Raw genomic sequence first — 16,380 nt, 5'->3', positions numbered from 1 at the left:
ACACTTTCTACAAAACCGACTTCTATAAATTTGACGTAATTTTGTAGTGTAGACATACCCTAAGCAGGAGGAGTGTGAGATTCCATACTGTCTTTCTGCATTAGAATTTACATTTGGGGTGGGAGGCAATGTGGGGATGCAACTGTGAGTGCTTTCCATTATAAATGCCTGATGCCTACCTTACTTTGCTAGAGAAGAGCCAAAAGCATGCAGATAAAGTTTAAAGCATGAAAAAGTGGGAGGAGGCCGCAACCTCCCCTCTCCCTCCTGTAGCTCCATGCAATTGATCTTACTTAGGCAATGAGAGTGTTCTAATGGTTTGGCTGGGGAACAACTGTTCTTCATGAGGCCCTGTGGATACTTACAACACGGCTGCTACTCTGAAAAAAAGCTAATGATTCTTTTAGCAGCAGTAATGCCTGATCTGTGTCTGCATCTACTGTGAGGTGTGGAGTATTGGCCAGGTGTTGAGCACAAGTGTCAAAGGGTTTGAATTACTTTCCAGACTTGGGTGCTCTGTTATATAGGTGCAATTCCCCTGGACTGTGAGGGGATTTGCATGCGTTATGGAGAGCAGGACTTAGCCCTTGGTGCCTTTCTGAACTATCACAACATGCTGGGAACTAGGTTATTTATAAAACACGGGGCAAACTTGCCAATGCTTGCAGTAAAATACTACATCCCTGTGCACTCTGTTTGATACTTATGCTTAGATTCTGTGGAACGTTTTCCTTAAAAAGATATGAAAAGCAGATGGCAAAGAGGGAACATATTTTGCAGAGACTATTTATGGCTGGCTTACACCTGGTACATCTCTCACTGGTTGGCCTGAGTCCTTGGCATGTTTTGTGGGCAGAGTTCCTTGTAGAACTTTTTCTAGATGGGAGTATATCCCATCAGGAATGAAATATCAGGATCCAGATCTCTCATGCCCTCCCTTTTGTCATCTTTTTCTATACTGAGTTATATTTAAATACCTCTATAGCCTGATCCAAAACTCATTTGCTGGTGGAAAGATTCCCATTAACTTCCACAGGCTTTTGATCAGGCCCCTAGTATCTAACAATAATGCTACTAGCATATGAAAGATTTTCTCCTTGGCATACTATTTAACAAGTAGTTCTGAATGGGAGTTAAAAACTGCAGTGTTGGGCTAGTGCCACAGTCTATAGCATAGCACAATCCTGCAGGTTGCTTGGAAATATACTCTTTAAAAATACTTCCCATCAGGGCCCCAATCCCAAACCCATTCACTTCAATGGAAAGTGTCCCAGTGTCTTCGATGGGGTTTGGATGGGGGCCTAATAGCATGAGGGACTCTGTTACAAAATTGTGTTGGCTTGGATTATCTGCTGGCATAAGTCAAATGCGAGATCAGTGCAGTGAGTTTGTGCCATTAGAGAGACTGACCTCGCTCATTGGCAGACCCTGAGAAGTGTCGTAGCGGAATTTCAGGAGTGCTTCATGTCTCTGTCCTCACTCCTTACAGGAGCAAAGAGATGGGAGGAAATAGCACCAGTCTCATAGGCTGGACAATATTCAATTAATTCTCTTCAATGTTATCGCCTTTGTAGCATTCATAAGGGAATGCCAAGGTGTTATTTACCTGTGCTTTTAAGGAGTGAAGATCTGCTGAGGAGGTCAAAGGGGACAGTGTGTGTGTGTGTATGTGCGTGCATGCAGCAACAGAGTTTGGTGTGCTCCAAAAGGACTAAGTGGCAATGGGACTTGTAAAAGAGTTTGTTTTGGGGTTTTTTTTGGATACTAAGTTAATAAGACTCTCAGACAAGGGATAGTTTTGAAACTGGAGTTTAACACCTTTCCCTGCGCTTTCAGGGCTATTTCCCCATTTTTACTTTTTTTTTTTTTAGTTCAATAGGACACTTCTAATATGCTCTAGAATCAAAATTATTCCTATTCTGCATCTGATACTAACTAACATGCAAAATGGCATGAACAATCCATTTTTGGGGGGAAGTGGAATTGGGTTAGGTGCAACTGAATATCTAGAGACAAAGTTCCTAGTGTTTATATTAGAATCTGATATTCCACTGATAAGTGTTAAAGTGTTCCCAATGATGTCTTTCCAAAAGTAATAATAAAACCCAGCTATCATTTTCTGCTTGTAGCCACTGTTAGTCTCCACTTGCATGAACAATAAATTGAACTAAAACCAAAAAGAAAGAGACAGTCCAGTGTTCTTGTTTTTTTAAGAAGCGGGTGGATGGCTTGTAACACACAATCTGTATTACAGTAGTTCTCGGAAACCACAACTAAAGACTGGGCCCCATTGTGCTAGGCAGTGTAAAGCACAGAAAGAGGAAGTGCCTCCTCAAAGTGTTCACAATCCAAATACTGAAAGCAAAGTGTATGAGAGAAGCAGTGATCACCATTTTGCAGATGAGGAACAGGGATTTGCCTAAATTTGCCCTGGAAGAGTGTGGCAGAGGTGGGAATTGATTCCAGTTCACTTGAATCTCTATCCAGTGCGTTAAACACAAGACCACTTCATCAGATCGGGCTGGACTGATGCTGGACAAACCTTAACTGTTGAAATGCAAAATTTGGAGGCAGATGTTGGCTGATGTGTTATGAATAGAATGTAATTATCACAAATACAGACTTTTTTCTTGGTGCTTCAGTGATTGGAAAGAGCTCTGACAATGACACTGAGGAGTTTGTTGTCACATGAGAGCTTAATGCTTGAACATTTGCTGCCAAAACTTTCTGCAACCAGGATTCCTGGTGGCAGTTATAGTCACATTGAGATGCCCCTAGAGTCATAAGTCTCCAGTTGAAAGGCTGGATGTGTGACAAGCAAATGACTTCATTGCTATGAAAAAAGTTTCACACCAATCATTTTGAATACAGTAGGAAACAAGTTACATTTGGCACGCAAGGATCTCATCAGAAAAAAAAAAGGATCTGTTCAGCTCACGAGTACAGCTTTGTTCTATAGATAATAGAGAACTACACATATCTGGGTTATCCCTTCCTTCCCCCAAATGTACTAGGTATGCAATAACAATTATTTCTAGCTGAGTTATTCTGCTCTTGTTGGGATTTCTCAGCTCTGCTTTCAGAGTAGCCGCGGTGTTAGTTTGTATCCTCAAAAAGAGGAAGAAATGGAGTACTTGTGGCACCTTAGAGACTAACAAATTTATTTGAATATAAGCTTTCGTGAACTACAGCTCACTTCATCGGATGCAGTGAGCTGTAGCTCATGAAAGCTTATGCTCAGATAAATTTGTTAGTCTCTAAGGTGCCACAAGTACTCCGTTTCTTTCAGCTCTGCTTATCACTCTGTTCTGCAGCAGTAGTGCAGACATTGACTAGTTCAATTAGTTGGCCACTGAGGTAGCTAAATGGGTCTCTTCAATCAATTCCTTTCTCCCTTCCAAAATAAAAAAGGGGGTGGAGGGGAAGGACGGAGGGAAAAGTCACCATATAGTGGTAGCACATTTGTTCTTATGGCTAGCTGATGCAGTAGGTTTCATGGAATTTGTTGGCTAGCATTGCAGGGTGGTGGTATACACCGTTTTACTCTGTGGTTGCCAGTTATAGCTAGAGTCAGCAGATTTTTAGAAGCAAGCATCTAATCAGTAGAAAAATGGGTGAAATGTATCCCTATTGTAACACCACTGAGGTCAAGGAGTTATGCCAAGGATGAACTTAGCCCAATGTGTGTTTAAAAATCACTTTTTAAAAATTGTGCTTGCTGATGGGTCTGCCTGGACCCTGGAGGGTAGAGAAATAGGTTGTCCTACCCTTCTGGGGATGGATGGATTTTTCCAGTTTAATGTCCCTTCTCATGTTTTCCCTACCTGCAATTACTAATCACTATTGTCAGCTTTTTCCCCTCCCTGCTCAAATAAATATTTATCCTAGATGTTATGAGAGATCGTCAGCTGGTGTAAATCAGTGGAGCTCTACTGACTTCATTGGAGCTACATTGATTTACACCAGATGAGGATCTGGTCCTAATGCTGGACTTACTCAGTGCTTTGTCAAGATCAGGGTTGTGATGGAGGCAAACTGGCTGCAACTCATCGGAGACAAGTCTAAGGATATTCTGGTAGGCTGGGGGAAATGTGCACTCTCAGTTTAGGGGAAGGATGTGTTTTTCTTTCATTACCCTTCCCAGCTCTCTGACCAGTTACAAATCTGTGTAGCTCTTGTATTCACAGCTGATCCTGGAAATCCAAGTAGAACAGTGGCTACAAGTTTTCTGTTATCTGTGCTTGGCTAAGAGGTTATGACCTAATCTCTCAGACACAGATCTTGCTTCCAAACATGTTTTCTATGCCTGTTTCACCTTAAGACTAGATTATTGCAGTCTGCTCTGTGTGGGGCTAAACCTTACAACCACCTGGAAACTGAAGCCCTTTGACATGCGGTGCTTCTCTTAGGAAGGCTGCCTCACCAGAGTTCCATGACCTACCCTGGCTTCCAGGTGCAATGTAAGCTGTTAGTTTTAATGTCTTGTACATGCATTTTTGGAGGCTGGTTGAAAACTTGCCTCTTCATAGAACACATAAAAAGGTGGTGTTGATTAATGGTTAGATGGGGAGCCAGGAATCCCGAGTGCTGTTCTCAGCTTTGCCACTGACTTACTGTGTGCTCTTAGTTCACTCTTGCCTAAAATGATTATAAAATACCTACTTACCTCAGGGGAGTTGTGAGGTTTAATTAATGTTGGTCAGGTTATTTGGAAGATTTGGGCGAAATGCACTATATAAATGAAGCACTGCCACTGCATATGGCGTAGGGTATGTCTATGCTGGCAGAGTTACAGAGCCAGCAGCTACAGCACCGCTCAGAGAGCGCTGAAGGGAAACCGCTATTGTGTATTCACACTGTCAGCTGCCTGTGCAATAGTGTGTTCATACTTGCAGCAGTATTTGGAGCAGTGCAGTCTGGGCAGCTATCCCTCAGAGCATCTCTTCCTCTTCTGCCACTAAGAGTTGTGGGAAAGCAGAGGGCATTCTGGGTCTTGTCCCAATGCCTCGTGATGCTTTGCTTCGCATCCCAGCAATCCCTGTGCTTCCATCCACATTTGGTGCCATCTTTCAACTGTTTGTGTACTGCATGCCCTGCCTCTTTGGTCTGCAGGAATGGATAGTGTGCTGTTGACTAATATGCTCCTTGCTCTCCCTGAGATGTCATGAGTGGCAGTGGAGTTATTCCTTAAACTACAAAGGCAAGAGGAGTTTGACATTGATCTTGCCACGTGTACGAGCTATGACACAAGATTGCTTGCGCCATTCACGGAGGTGCTGACCACAGTGGAATGCTGCTATTGGGCTTGGGGAAACAAGCACTGAGTGGTGGGATCACATGATCATGCACGTCTGGGATGACGAGCAATGGCTGCAGGACTTTTGGTTGCAGAAAGCCACATTCATGGGACTGTGTGATGGGCTCGCCCCAGCCCTGCTGCACAAGGACACGAGAATGAGAGCTGCTCTGTCATTGAAGAAGCGCGTGGCCATTGCACTGTGGAAGCTGGCTACTCCAGACTGCTACCTATTGGTCACTAACCAGTTTGGAGTGGGAAAGTCGACCGTTGGACTCATGTTGACAGAAGTGTGCAGGGCCATTAATCGCATCCTTCTCCGAAAGACCATGACTCTGGGCAGCGTGCATGACATTGTGGATGGCTTTGCACAAATGGGCTTCCCTAACTGCAAAGGGGTGATAGATTGCACACATATTCCTATTCTGGCACCAGACCACCTAGCCACCAAAGTACATTTATCTGAAGGGGTATTTCTTAATGGTTCTCCAGGCGCTTGTGGATCACCCATGTGTATTTCATGGACATTAAAGCAGGCTGGTCCGGGAAGATGCATGATGAGCACATCTTTCGGAACATTGGCCTGTTCAGGAAGCTGCAAGCAGGGACTTTCTTCCCATCCCAGAAGATCACTGTAGGGGAAGTCAAAATGACCATTGTGATCCTGGGAGACCCTGCCTACCTCTTAATGCCATGGCTTATGAAGCCATACATGGGGCACCTTGACAGCAGCAAGGAACGGTTCAAGAACAGGCTGGCAAGTGAAGAATGACTGAGTGTGCATTTGGCCATTTAAAAGCCTGCTAGCGATGCCTGTATGGGAAGCTGGACATGGCTGATGACAATATTGCTATGCTTATAGCCATGTGCTGTACAATCCATAATATTTGTGAAAGGAAGGGTGAAAGCTTCACTTAGGGCTGGACCGTTGAAGCTAAGAGCCTGGACCCTGAATTTGAACAGTCAGAGACCAGGGCTATTAGAGGGGCGCAGCGCAGGGCCATAAGGATCCGGGATCCTTTGAGGCAGCAATCTGAAGCTGAAAGACACTAATATTTGTTGCTATGCTTGGGAGTGCAGTGCTTGTAATGCCAGGAGGTGATTGTGATTGGCGCAGATGATGCATTATGAAGGTGTAAGAAAATTGCATATTGCTTTGCAGGGCTCTGTTTCCTTTCAGTTAATGGAATAAAGATTGCTTTCAAACCAAAACAATTATTTTATTAAAAAACAACAACCAGAGGAGGGAGAGAGACAAAAAAACACATCAGCACTGAGGGGGATGGGGGAAGGGAGGGTCCCAGGAGGAGGTGGAGTCCAGGGATGGTTAAAGATTTGTGGTCATCCAGGTATCCTATCCAACCTTCTCCTTTGGAGTACGCTGCAGTGTGTACTGTACTTCAGAAGGGCTAAACTGCAGCGGTACTAGTGTGGGATGCAGTGGGTACTAGGAATCCACAGGGCTGGACTGTGATGGGGCAGGAGTGGAATGCAGTGGGTACAGACTGGAGCCAGGAGGTTGATAAGAGTGTATTGGCAGTGTCTGGGGGGCACATGAGAAAGAGTTTTGCAACAGTGAATGCAGGGGAGGGCGGGCTTGGAGCTGCTCGGTTTGCAGTGCTAGGAGCACCTGGAGCATGTCTGTTTGGTGCTCCGTAACATTTAAGAGCCCCTTTGTTCTGGCACAACGCATTCTCCTTTCGGTCCCTCTTCTTGCTGTCCCGCCACTCCTTCAATTCCTGTTTCTTGGCAGTGGAGTGCATCATAACCTCACGCAGAAAGTCCTCTTTAGTTCTTCGTGGCCGCTTTCTAATTCTGCACAGCCACTCAACTGGCGATAACAGAGAGGGAGGCTGGGCTCCCAAAGTCATATCTGTGAAGCCAAAACACAACATTTTACAGAAGCTGTATTGTTTGCAACACACAGACCGCTGATTCAGTGATTTAAAACACAGCCACTATTCACATACTTCTCACGAACTGGCTGACCCCAGGCAAGCACACATGAGCCACAAGACCCCCAAAATGGTGAGTAGCCACAGGGGCAGGGGAAATCAGTGTTCCTGGACCCTACTGTACACTGAGCACATGGTTCTTGGGGAGAGAGTGGGCCTTATAATCATTCCTGTCCCCACATTTTCCACAGGCTGTGTTCATTATGGAAGATACCTCACTGATGAGGGTGAGCAGGGAATCAAGAGAGGGTCTTCTCCAAGACTGTGGTTTCCGCCCTGGCTCGTCTGTGTGTAGCAATGGTCTGTCCCTGCCCCAGTGATGGCAGAGTGGTGTGGGAAAGTTATCCTTAATGGGGCAAGAAACAAAGCAGCTCTGCCAAAGAACCTGTGACAGTGGATTGCCCAGTGTCTCCATGAGAGTTTCCTGGAGATCTGAGGCAGATTCCTGTGACGTGAGGGAGTCAATCAACACACTGTTCCACCACTCAGACTAAGCAAGTGGTGGTAAGTGCATCATACTAGGAGCCTGCTTTCTGCAACACTCATGCCCAACAACTCGCTTCAGCAATTCCCAAAATCAAAGCCATTTACCAGGGGCCTCCTGTCCTGTTTGTGCTTTGCCAAGCTCCGACAACTGTGACTGGCTAGCCTCCTCCAGGGTAGAGAAGAGCTCTTGGCTGCATGCATCTCTGACCTCCGAGTCGTTCTCTGCCTCTGGGTCTCCCTCCTCCTCCTCCTCCTCCTCGTCCAAGTTTTCCTCCCCCTGGCTTGGTCCACTCTTGACTGGCATGCGAGCAACCAAAGTATCCACAGTGGCCTTCACAGTGGAGGTGGGGTCACTGCCAAGTATCGCATCCAGCTCTTTGTAGAATTGGCAGCTCGTGGACGCAGCACCTGAGTGGCGATTTGCCTCCCATGCCCATGGTAGGCATTCTGCAGCTCCTTCACTTTGACCCTGCACTGCAATGTGTCCTGGTCATGGCCCCTTTCTGTCACGCATCGTGAAATCTGTCCGTAGGTACCATAATTCCTACGGCTGGAGTGCAGCTGGGACTGGGCAGCCTCCTTTTCCCCAAAGGCTGATGAGGTCCAGCAGCTCAGCATTGCTCTGAGCGGGTGATCGCCTGGTGTGTGGAGCAGGCATGGTCACCTGAAAAGATGTGCTGAGACCACTCTGCGCATCACCGAGCAAACAGGAAGGGGACTTTCAAAATTCCCAAGGAATTTAAGGGGTGGGGCTGACAGTTGGTCACCTGAGGGCAGGGCAGTAGAGTTCAAACTGATGACCAGAGAGGTGAGAACAGGCATTGTAGGACACCTCCCAGAGGCCAATCACAGCACTGTAATCAACCATGGTGTCTACACTGGCACTGTGGCATTGTAGCCCTGGCACAGAAAGCTGTACGCCTCTCGTTGGGGTGGTTTTTTTACGGCACTGCAACTGTGCAGTTTCTGTGCACTAAGTGGCTTGGCAGTGTGTTACAGCGCATAAAGCCGCTTCACTGTGCAGAAACTTGCCTGTGTAGACAAGGCCTTAGTCAAGCCCTTACTGAAATGTCATAATGAGATGATATTCATACCTCAGGGCAGAGGGGGTGTGTGTGTGTGAGGGGTACACAGGGTTATGTCCCCCCCTCCCCCGAGCATTGTGCTTGGCTTGTCCTGAGCATGCTCACATGGATTGAACATGCTCAGTAACATCTGCTGAAGCAATTGTCCTCACTGTGCCCACCCCCGCCGACTATCGGTAGCTATGGGTCATCTCTGCCTCAATACAACTTTAGTGATTGGTTATCCTTTACGATACAGTACCTCTGGCAGCTAGATTTATTTCTTTAAGTTGAGTGAGATAGGGCCCAATGTTTTGTTCTGTTCTGCACCACAGAGGGGAGAAGGAAGTCCCTAAAACTCATGATGGGAGAGAGCAATGACCTAATGGTGTGCTCTTCTGCCCATAGGGTGACCAAATAGCAAGTGTGAAAAATCAGGACGGGGGTGGGGGCATAATAGACGCCTACATAAGACACAGCCTTGAATATCAGGACTGTCCCTATAAAATCAGGACATCTGGTCACCCTACCTGCCAATCCCAGGTGTCTGCAGAAGCCATCTCGTGGGTCTGGAATACAGTCTGGTTCTGTAGTGGGCTCGCACTGGAGCACAGCTGCTCTGTGGCCTTCTCCCCTTAGCCATGGAGATTTCTGCTAGGAAAATGCATTAGTGGTAATTTCATGCTGGTCTCTCTCCCCTTTGTGCTTCTATCCAGGTAGTAATCCCTGTGGCAGTTAAAACTGCCTAAGGGAATTGGACACCCACTTTTTACTAATTTGACTAGGAATTGGACATCCAAGGTGGCTTTGAAAAATCTCACTCAAAGACGCTTACAAAACTTAATATAAAATAATAGAATTTTTCTCTTAATATTTAAACTTTTTAGGAAAAGAAGGTTTGTTTGACTTAATTATTCCTCTTTAGTGCTGGAAACCAGAACACAAGAGCATCCCAATAACATTACAACTAGGACCCAATGAAAAGGCAACAAACTATAGAAATGTAATAACTTTAAAACTGATAAAAGTTAACTATGAACTTGTAAGTACAAGTAGATGAACCAGAAACTTGGTTCTAGGAGATGTGCTGCTTCAGTCAGGGACCAGAAACCACCCCCATCTCTCTTAGGGATTTGTGGCTAAATTACTGATGCCAAGAGCTTAGCAGGATTCAAAAAAGAAATAGTTTATGAGAAATGAGGACATCCAGTTATATGAGACAGGATAAAACATTATAAGAGATCTAAATCCTTATGCTCAAGGACATAAGCCAACCACTAACTGCCTAAGGGTTTGGAAAAAGCTTTCCTTGTGGGCAAATTGTTCAATAATTGTCCATGATGTGGCTTCTTGCACTTTCCTTTAAAGCAACTGATTCCGGCTACTGCCAAACAGATACTGGATTTAGATAAGAATTGATATACCAGAGTGGACCAATGGACTATGTTCTGTGGCTAGCTTTGTTGTCTAAGTTAAGTGAAAACATAAACAGCATAAATATCTTTTGAAATGTCACTTTTAATGTTCCAAGGTGGTGTCAGTAACAGGTCTCATTACTGCTTGCAACACTGACTAGTCATTTAATGCACTGCCTACTGCTTACTACACAATGTTAGTTGTCTTGCTCTTACCCTGGTCCCCGTTTGTGTGGTGTTTCTCTTTTGTAACGTCTGTCTGTACAATGCCTGTCATAATGGGATCCTGATCCCTCACCGATATTCCTATGTGCTACTGCAATAAACATCACATACACAGCACTCTTTTTTAAACCCCTGGAACAGTCTATCAGGATGAGGATTTTCTTTTCTAATAAAATGTTTGTTTAGACTGTGTCTCTTTAATATTCTGCCTATTGTTTCTACTAACTGGGGACCCTAGGGCAGGCTTAACCAGCTAGTAGGGGCTGGAATCCTAAAAGGAGCCTTCCTTTGGCCAAGCCAGTGGGAACCATGCTAAGTTTATAACAGCTGGAAGGCTGTTTGCATATCTAAAACTGAACAAAGGAATGTGCGAGGGTGATAAGTGAGAGAAACAATCTAAACGAAAATCTTTCGGTCAAATTATCAGCTGTTTACAGTGGCAATGCTAAAGTAATATTTTACATGTGACCTTCCGTACTTGGGTGGTCAAGGCTTTTTATAAAGCAAAGAATTTAAATACTGGCAGAGCAGTAACACTGGGGACAAGTCATGTATGCAGCCATTGTGCACGTAGCAATAGCTTACACAAAGTCTTGGACGCTAGCTCTTGTTTTAGTGAGAGAGGCAAAGATGACCAGCTCACTAGAAGAAAAGGAGTACTTGTGGCACCTTAGAGACTAACAAATTTATTAGAGCATAAGCTTTCGTGAGCTACAGCTCACTTCATCGGATGCATTTTGCATCCGATGAAGTGAGCTGTAGCTCACGAAAGCTTATGCTCTAATAAATTTGTTAGTCTCTAAGGTGCCACAAGTACTCCTTTTCTTTTTGAGAATACAGACTAACACGGCTGCTACTCTGAAAACAGCTCACTAGAGTTATTCTTTACATCTTTCAAAATGGTCAAAGAGGATTTATTTGTTGATGTCTATTCTGACTTCTGGGGTAGCTGTCCAGACAGATACTGGCTTAGAAACTCTCCCAGACAGTGTGTCTAACTGTGCAGCCCAGACCCGCCTCCAGTAATGCACTGGAACACTGGCATCCAGTATGAGCTGAGGTCTTCCCATCAATCTTCTGTTCTTCTGATTAAGAAGTAAGACTGCTGCCAACTGGATGATATTGACACTTGGGGCTTGGTTCTGTTCAGTTATGCAGGTTTTATACTATCAATAGAATTAATCTCGGTGTTTGCCGGTGTAAGTGAAGTCGGATTCAATCTTTGTTTTCCTTGACTAGAGCAGAATGTGAGGTTGTAGAGTAACTTGATAGCTGCCCCTGGAATATGACTTGGAGTTTCTGGTGGGAAGGAGGGAGGAGAAATGAATCCACATGTCCCTTATTTAATTCTTTTTATTTTAAAAGGGTTTTTTCTCCATAACTACTGACACACAAATTTTTCTCAAAAACACTGATATACAGTGAAGAGACCAAACTCACTGTCCCAGTAACTAGGTTATTGTAATGGAAATCTTGAAAAAGAATTAGATTTTTTTTTTCAGTTGGAAAAGCAATGAGTTCACATCTCAATACTTGGCATTCCTGTCCTGTCACAGGTGGAAGTCTACTTAGCCACTGGGGCTACAGTCTTACTGTCCACCTCCAAGACTAACTAGTGGAATAGGATTATTCTAGTTCTGACCTCTTCTAGTCCAAGAAGGCTGCATATATGTCTCACAATGAGAGTTATGAGGGCCTTCTCACTCTCATGAGAGAAAAATTCCAATACCGTGCACGACACTAATAATTTAACAATTGGAGTCTTGTCACTGAGGCCATGGCTGCAGGTTTTACTGCATGACTCTCTTGCCATAGAATTATGCTCCAGAATTGAAGATTCCATTTTTGTAGCTCTTGTGTGAGGAAGAAACCCTTCCACACACACAAGAACATAGCACAAATGGATGCAGGGATGTATCAAGCTGTCTGCAGACTCAGGCAGACAATAGCTAAGGCAAGTGTCACAGCAGCACCAGTAGCCTTAGGCAGGCTTGTGCTGTGGAGGGTGCGAGAGGTGGTTCCTGGAGACCCCTCCTCCTTTGTGCATCCACCCAGTGCTAGGCACAACTTGTTCCTGGATAATAATTCCTCTGCTTCACAACATCCCGTAAGGCACTTGCTCGAGGCTGAGAGAGAACAGTTGGTATAATCTATGGGCAATTGAGAGCAGCTAGATGGTGAGAAGACAGTTACCTAGAAGACAATATTTCTAAAGGAATAATCCAGCATTGATAATGAGTGTCCTAGATTGAGAATCATACCAAAAGCACAGCAATGGAAAGGCCAAGTATTGTGATCAGCCCTGCCTCCAACACTGTAAATCTCCCCCCTCCCTTCCCCCGCCTGAAGAATAACTATGACTTTCCATTGGGATGATTTATGGGGAACACTTGAGAACATGCTGCTCAGATCCATCTTTGTCATACAACACACTTGATTTAGGCCTTCTAACCTGCCTGATTAAGTCTTCTGAAATGTCTGTTTAGAAAAGACTTCGCTTTGCAAAAAGCTTTCAGGGAGTTCAAATGTAATGCAATTGTATAGCTGCATGGGAGTTTTGGGACAGCAAACAGTTTTAGTTAATGATGTACAGTGATCAAAAATAAAGGCCTGGCCAGGTTTACTGTAGTTCCAGATTCTTTCCGTGTCTTTAGGATTTTCTGTTTTAGATTATTTTAATGACACTTGGATTTTTCCAATCTGTCAGAATGGAAGCCTTAGCCTGCATAAAAATAAAAGTCAATTGAAGGCATAACTCAGGGCGTGTCCTCAACGTGGAGTGTCCAGGGGGCTCTGAGGACTCTTGGGATTCATTGTCCCACCTCTTGTGTTACCAAGGCTCACATTCTTCAATCTAATGCTATTAATGATTAATACACAGTGGCTGCTGCTTACTACCTCAGTCATGAATGTCTGTTTTGTGCTCCCCCATCTAAGGATCCTCCTATTGTCTCGTATTATCAGACTTGGGGAAGGGAGCATCTTGTCCTTGTGTTTTTACAGTACCTAGTGCAATGTAACCCTGATCCTTTGTAGGGGCCTCCAGGTGTAATCACAATACTACTACTTCAGAAGTTGGCCTGCAAGCAGGGTGGCTGGCTTCAAACTGTTTGTGGGAGAGAGGCTGGTTTTCAGCTTGCCTTTTCCTCCCCCTGAATGAAAGGGAGCAGAGCTCTGGGCTGCCCTGAGCTCCCCTGTTTCCAAAAGTGAGCAGAAGTGGGCACAACTTGGGCCCAGCCTATGCTGGCTCACAGCTCAGAGCTAGCAGCTGGATTTAGAGGCCTGAGCTCGGTTTGTGTGCTATGCGAAAGGAGGCGGTAGAACTGGGTATGACAACAGGAGAGGCAGTAGAATTGGAGGTGGGCTTGAGGGAAGAAGAGGTGAGGGCAGAATGGGGCTGGGCAGCAAGAAGGCAGCCCAGCTGGGCTGTGGAGAGGATTATGCAGCGAGTATTGTGCCTCAAGACATCCCGCTCATGCACAGTTCTTCTCATGTTGGCTCCTTGCTGCCAGGTGGTGTTGGGGGGTGGGGTGGGAGGTATAAATTACTACTTATCTGTGCTCAGCTGTTTGTGTGTGGGTACCTCCCCACTAAAGTCACTGGGGTTCCAGGAATGGCAGAGAGATCCACCCATTTGGAGTCATTTGCAAGATCAGGGACTATCTGTCCCCAGTGTACTGAAAACCTCACATAGCCTGGTAAATCTCCTACAAGTTGAGCATGAATTTTGAAGTCAACCACCAACTGATGGAGCACCAGCGACCAGTCTGCAGTGCCACCATTGCTCCCACTAAAATTCCCCCAAACTGTCACTTTTTTTTATCACCACAAAATCTTGGTAGGAAACAGATTTCTCAAGCGAGATTAATGTATGCAATTGCCTGCTGATTTCACTGTTCAGCAGCATTAACTGCAAATTCATCTCTTGCCAGGAGTCCTTTTCCCACAATTATGTCTTCTTTTTTTTTTTTTTTAATAACAGTGCGAACTTCTAAAGGAGTGTTTGTTATGAGATCATAGCTTTTATAGCTCAAGAGCACATGCCTAACTTTGCTGTATCTTTTTATTCAATTATAAAATGCCATTAGCAAAGCTGAGCAATATGCATGGCTGATGGTAAGTAATAGCTGTGCAATTATGGTACAGCAATCATACTATGTCCTGTCATAATAGGCCATTTTCCAAAATTTTGCACCATAAATTAAAAAATCTTTGGGACAGCTATAAGTGAAATGCTGCCAACAGCAACCCCGATACTAGAGAGAAAGGTTCTGAAACCATAAGGCTACTTTAGATTCCAGCATTGTGCTGAAGCCTATGGAATACCAGTGGCACAGAACAACAGATATGTATGTTTACATTGCAAACAAGCTCTCTGCCAGCCACCACCACTCAAATCCTAGCTGGAGTTGGGCACAGCTTTGGAACATCAGGCTCCCCTCCCTCCCCAGCATCAGGTGAAGGAGGTATTATCTGATAATGTTAGACTCAGCTGTGGTCTACACTGGGAGCAGGGGATCGATCTAAGTTAAGCAACTTCAGCTACGTGAATAATGTACCTGAAGTTGACGTACTTAGATCGACTTACCGTGGTGTCTCCACCGCAGTGAGATGACTGCTGATGCTCCCCCGTCGACTCTGCCTGTGCCTCTCATGGCACTGGAGTACAGGAGTTGACAGGAGAGCACTCAGGGGTTGATTTTATTATGTCTAGACTAGATGCGATAAATCGATCCCCGCTGATCCGACGGGTAGTGAAGACAGAAGAAATTGACATTGAGGGTATAACACAAGGAACTTTGTTGGACTAGGGAAATGGTATCAACTCTAAAACTGTCTGATTCTCACTCTGCTTCACTGCAGAGCATTAGCCTAGAATCTTCCCAGACTTCCTGCTACAGATTTAAATAGTACACACAACCTTGGGAGAGTTGCCCAACGTATCTCCTTGGGTCAACCCTGCAGTGACTCTGCCTCTACCCTTGTTCTCTGTCTGCTTCCTCTACCAACCCCTTTGGCCTTCCTAGGATTCTCCCTACCATTACTCCCTCTGGGTCTTCTTTCTCTGGAGCTTCTCATGAAGTAAAGTCTGTCATTATGGGTTCTTATCTCTGTAATGTATTTAATTTTGATGTATTTATTAAGTGTTAATTAATGCACTTTGGGAGTCTCCCTTCAGCCCTCTGTATAAATTGATCCCCTTACTTCCATATGTTTTTGCCCATAGGGTTTTCTGCCGCCCTAGGGAAGCCAGAAATAACCCATACGCCTTTGCAATGGGGGTGAGGGAAGGGGACCATGGATTCCCTATTTATGTGATTTGCAAGAAGTGTTATTACTCAGGGTACCAAATGTGTTTAGTGCCTTGTAAAATCCCAAAGCAAGCTCATTTTCATTTCTCATTTAATAATCTCATATACAGTATACACACATTTTTCATTAATTATGAGTTGGATTTATTATTTATTATTAGCTAGCTAGCTTACTTTTTTTTGTTTGTATTTTTCCAGTGTGGAAAATTGTGTGCTGAATGACATAATCTCCCCTCCACCCCCCAATGTTCATCACTAAGTCCGGTAATTTTGTCAAGTGTCCGTTGTGCAACATGGTGGTGCCTACTCCTGCCCCACGCTTCAGGGGGATGCGGGGTCTGGGGTTAGTGGGGGGCCTGGTGCTGGCAGCAGCAAGTGACCTGGCCTCAGCCCGCTCCATCCTGCTGGCTCCCGACGTTGCTCAGCGGTGGGGACTCGGGGGAAGGGGTGGAGTAGAGCGGGCTGGTCTGGGTCACTCGCTGCTGCCGGTGCCAGGCCCCCCGCTAGTCCCCCAGGCTGCCCTGGACCCTGCATCCCCCTGAAGCACAGGGCCCGGGGCGGTTGCCCTAGTTCAGCCTATGGATGGGGCAGCTCTGCATGGGCACCACCAAAAATACAACAAACCCA

The sequence above is a fragment of the Dermochelys coriacea genome, chromosome 9 (genome assembly GCF_009764565.3).
Source record: "Dermochelys coriacea isolate rDerCor1 chromosome 9, rDerCor1.pri.v4, whole genome shotgun sequence".
Classification (NCBI taxonomy): Eukaryota; Metazoa; Chordata; order Testudines; family Dermochelyidae; genus Dermochelys; species Dermochelys coriacea.
The sequence above is the reverse complement of the archived record's forward strand: the minus strand, read 5'-3'. Positions refer to the sequence as shown.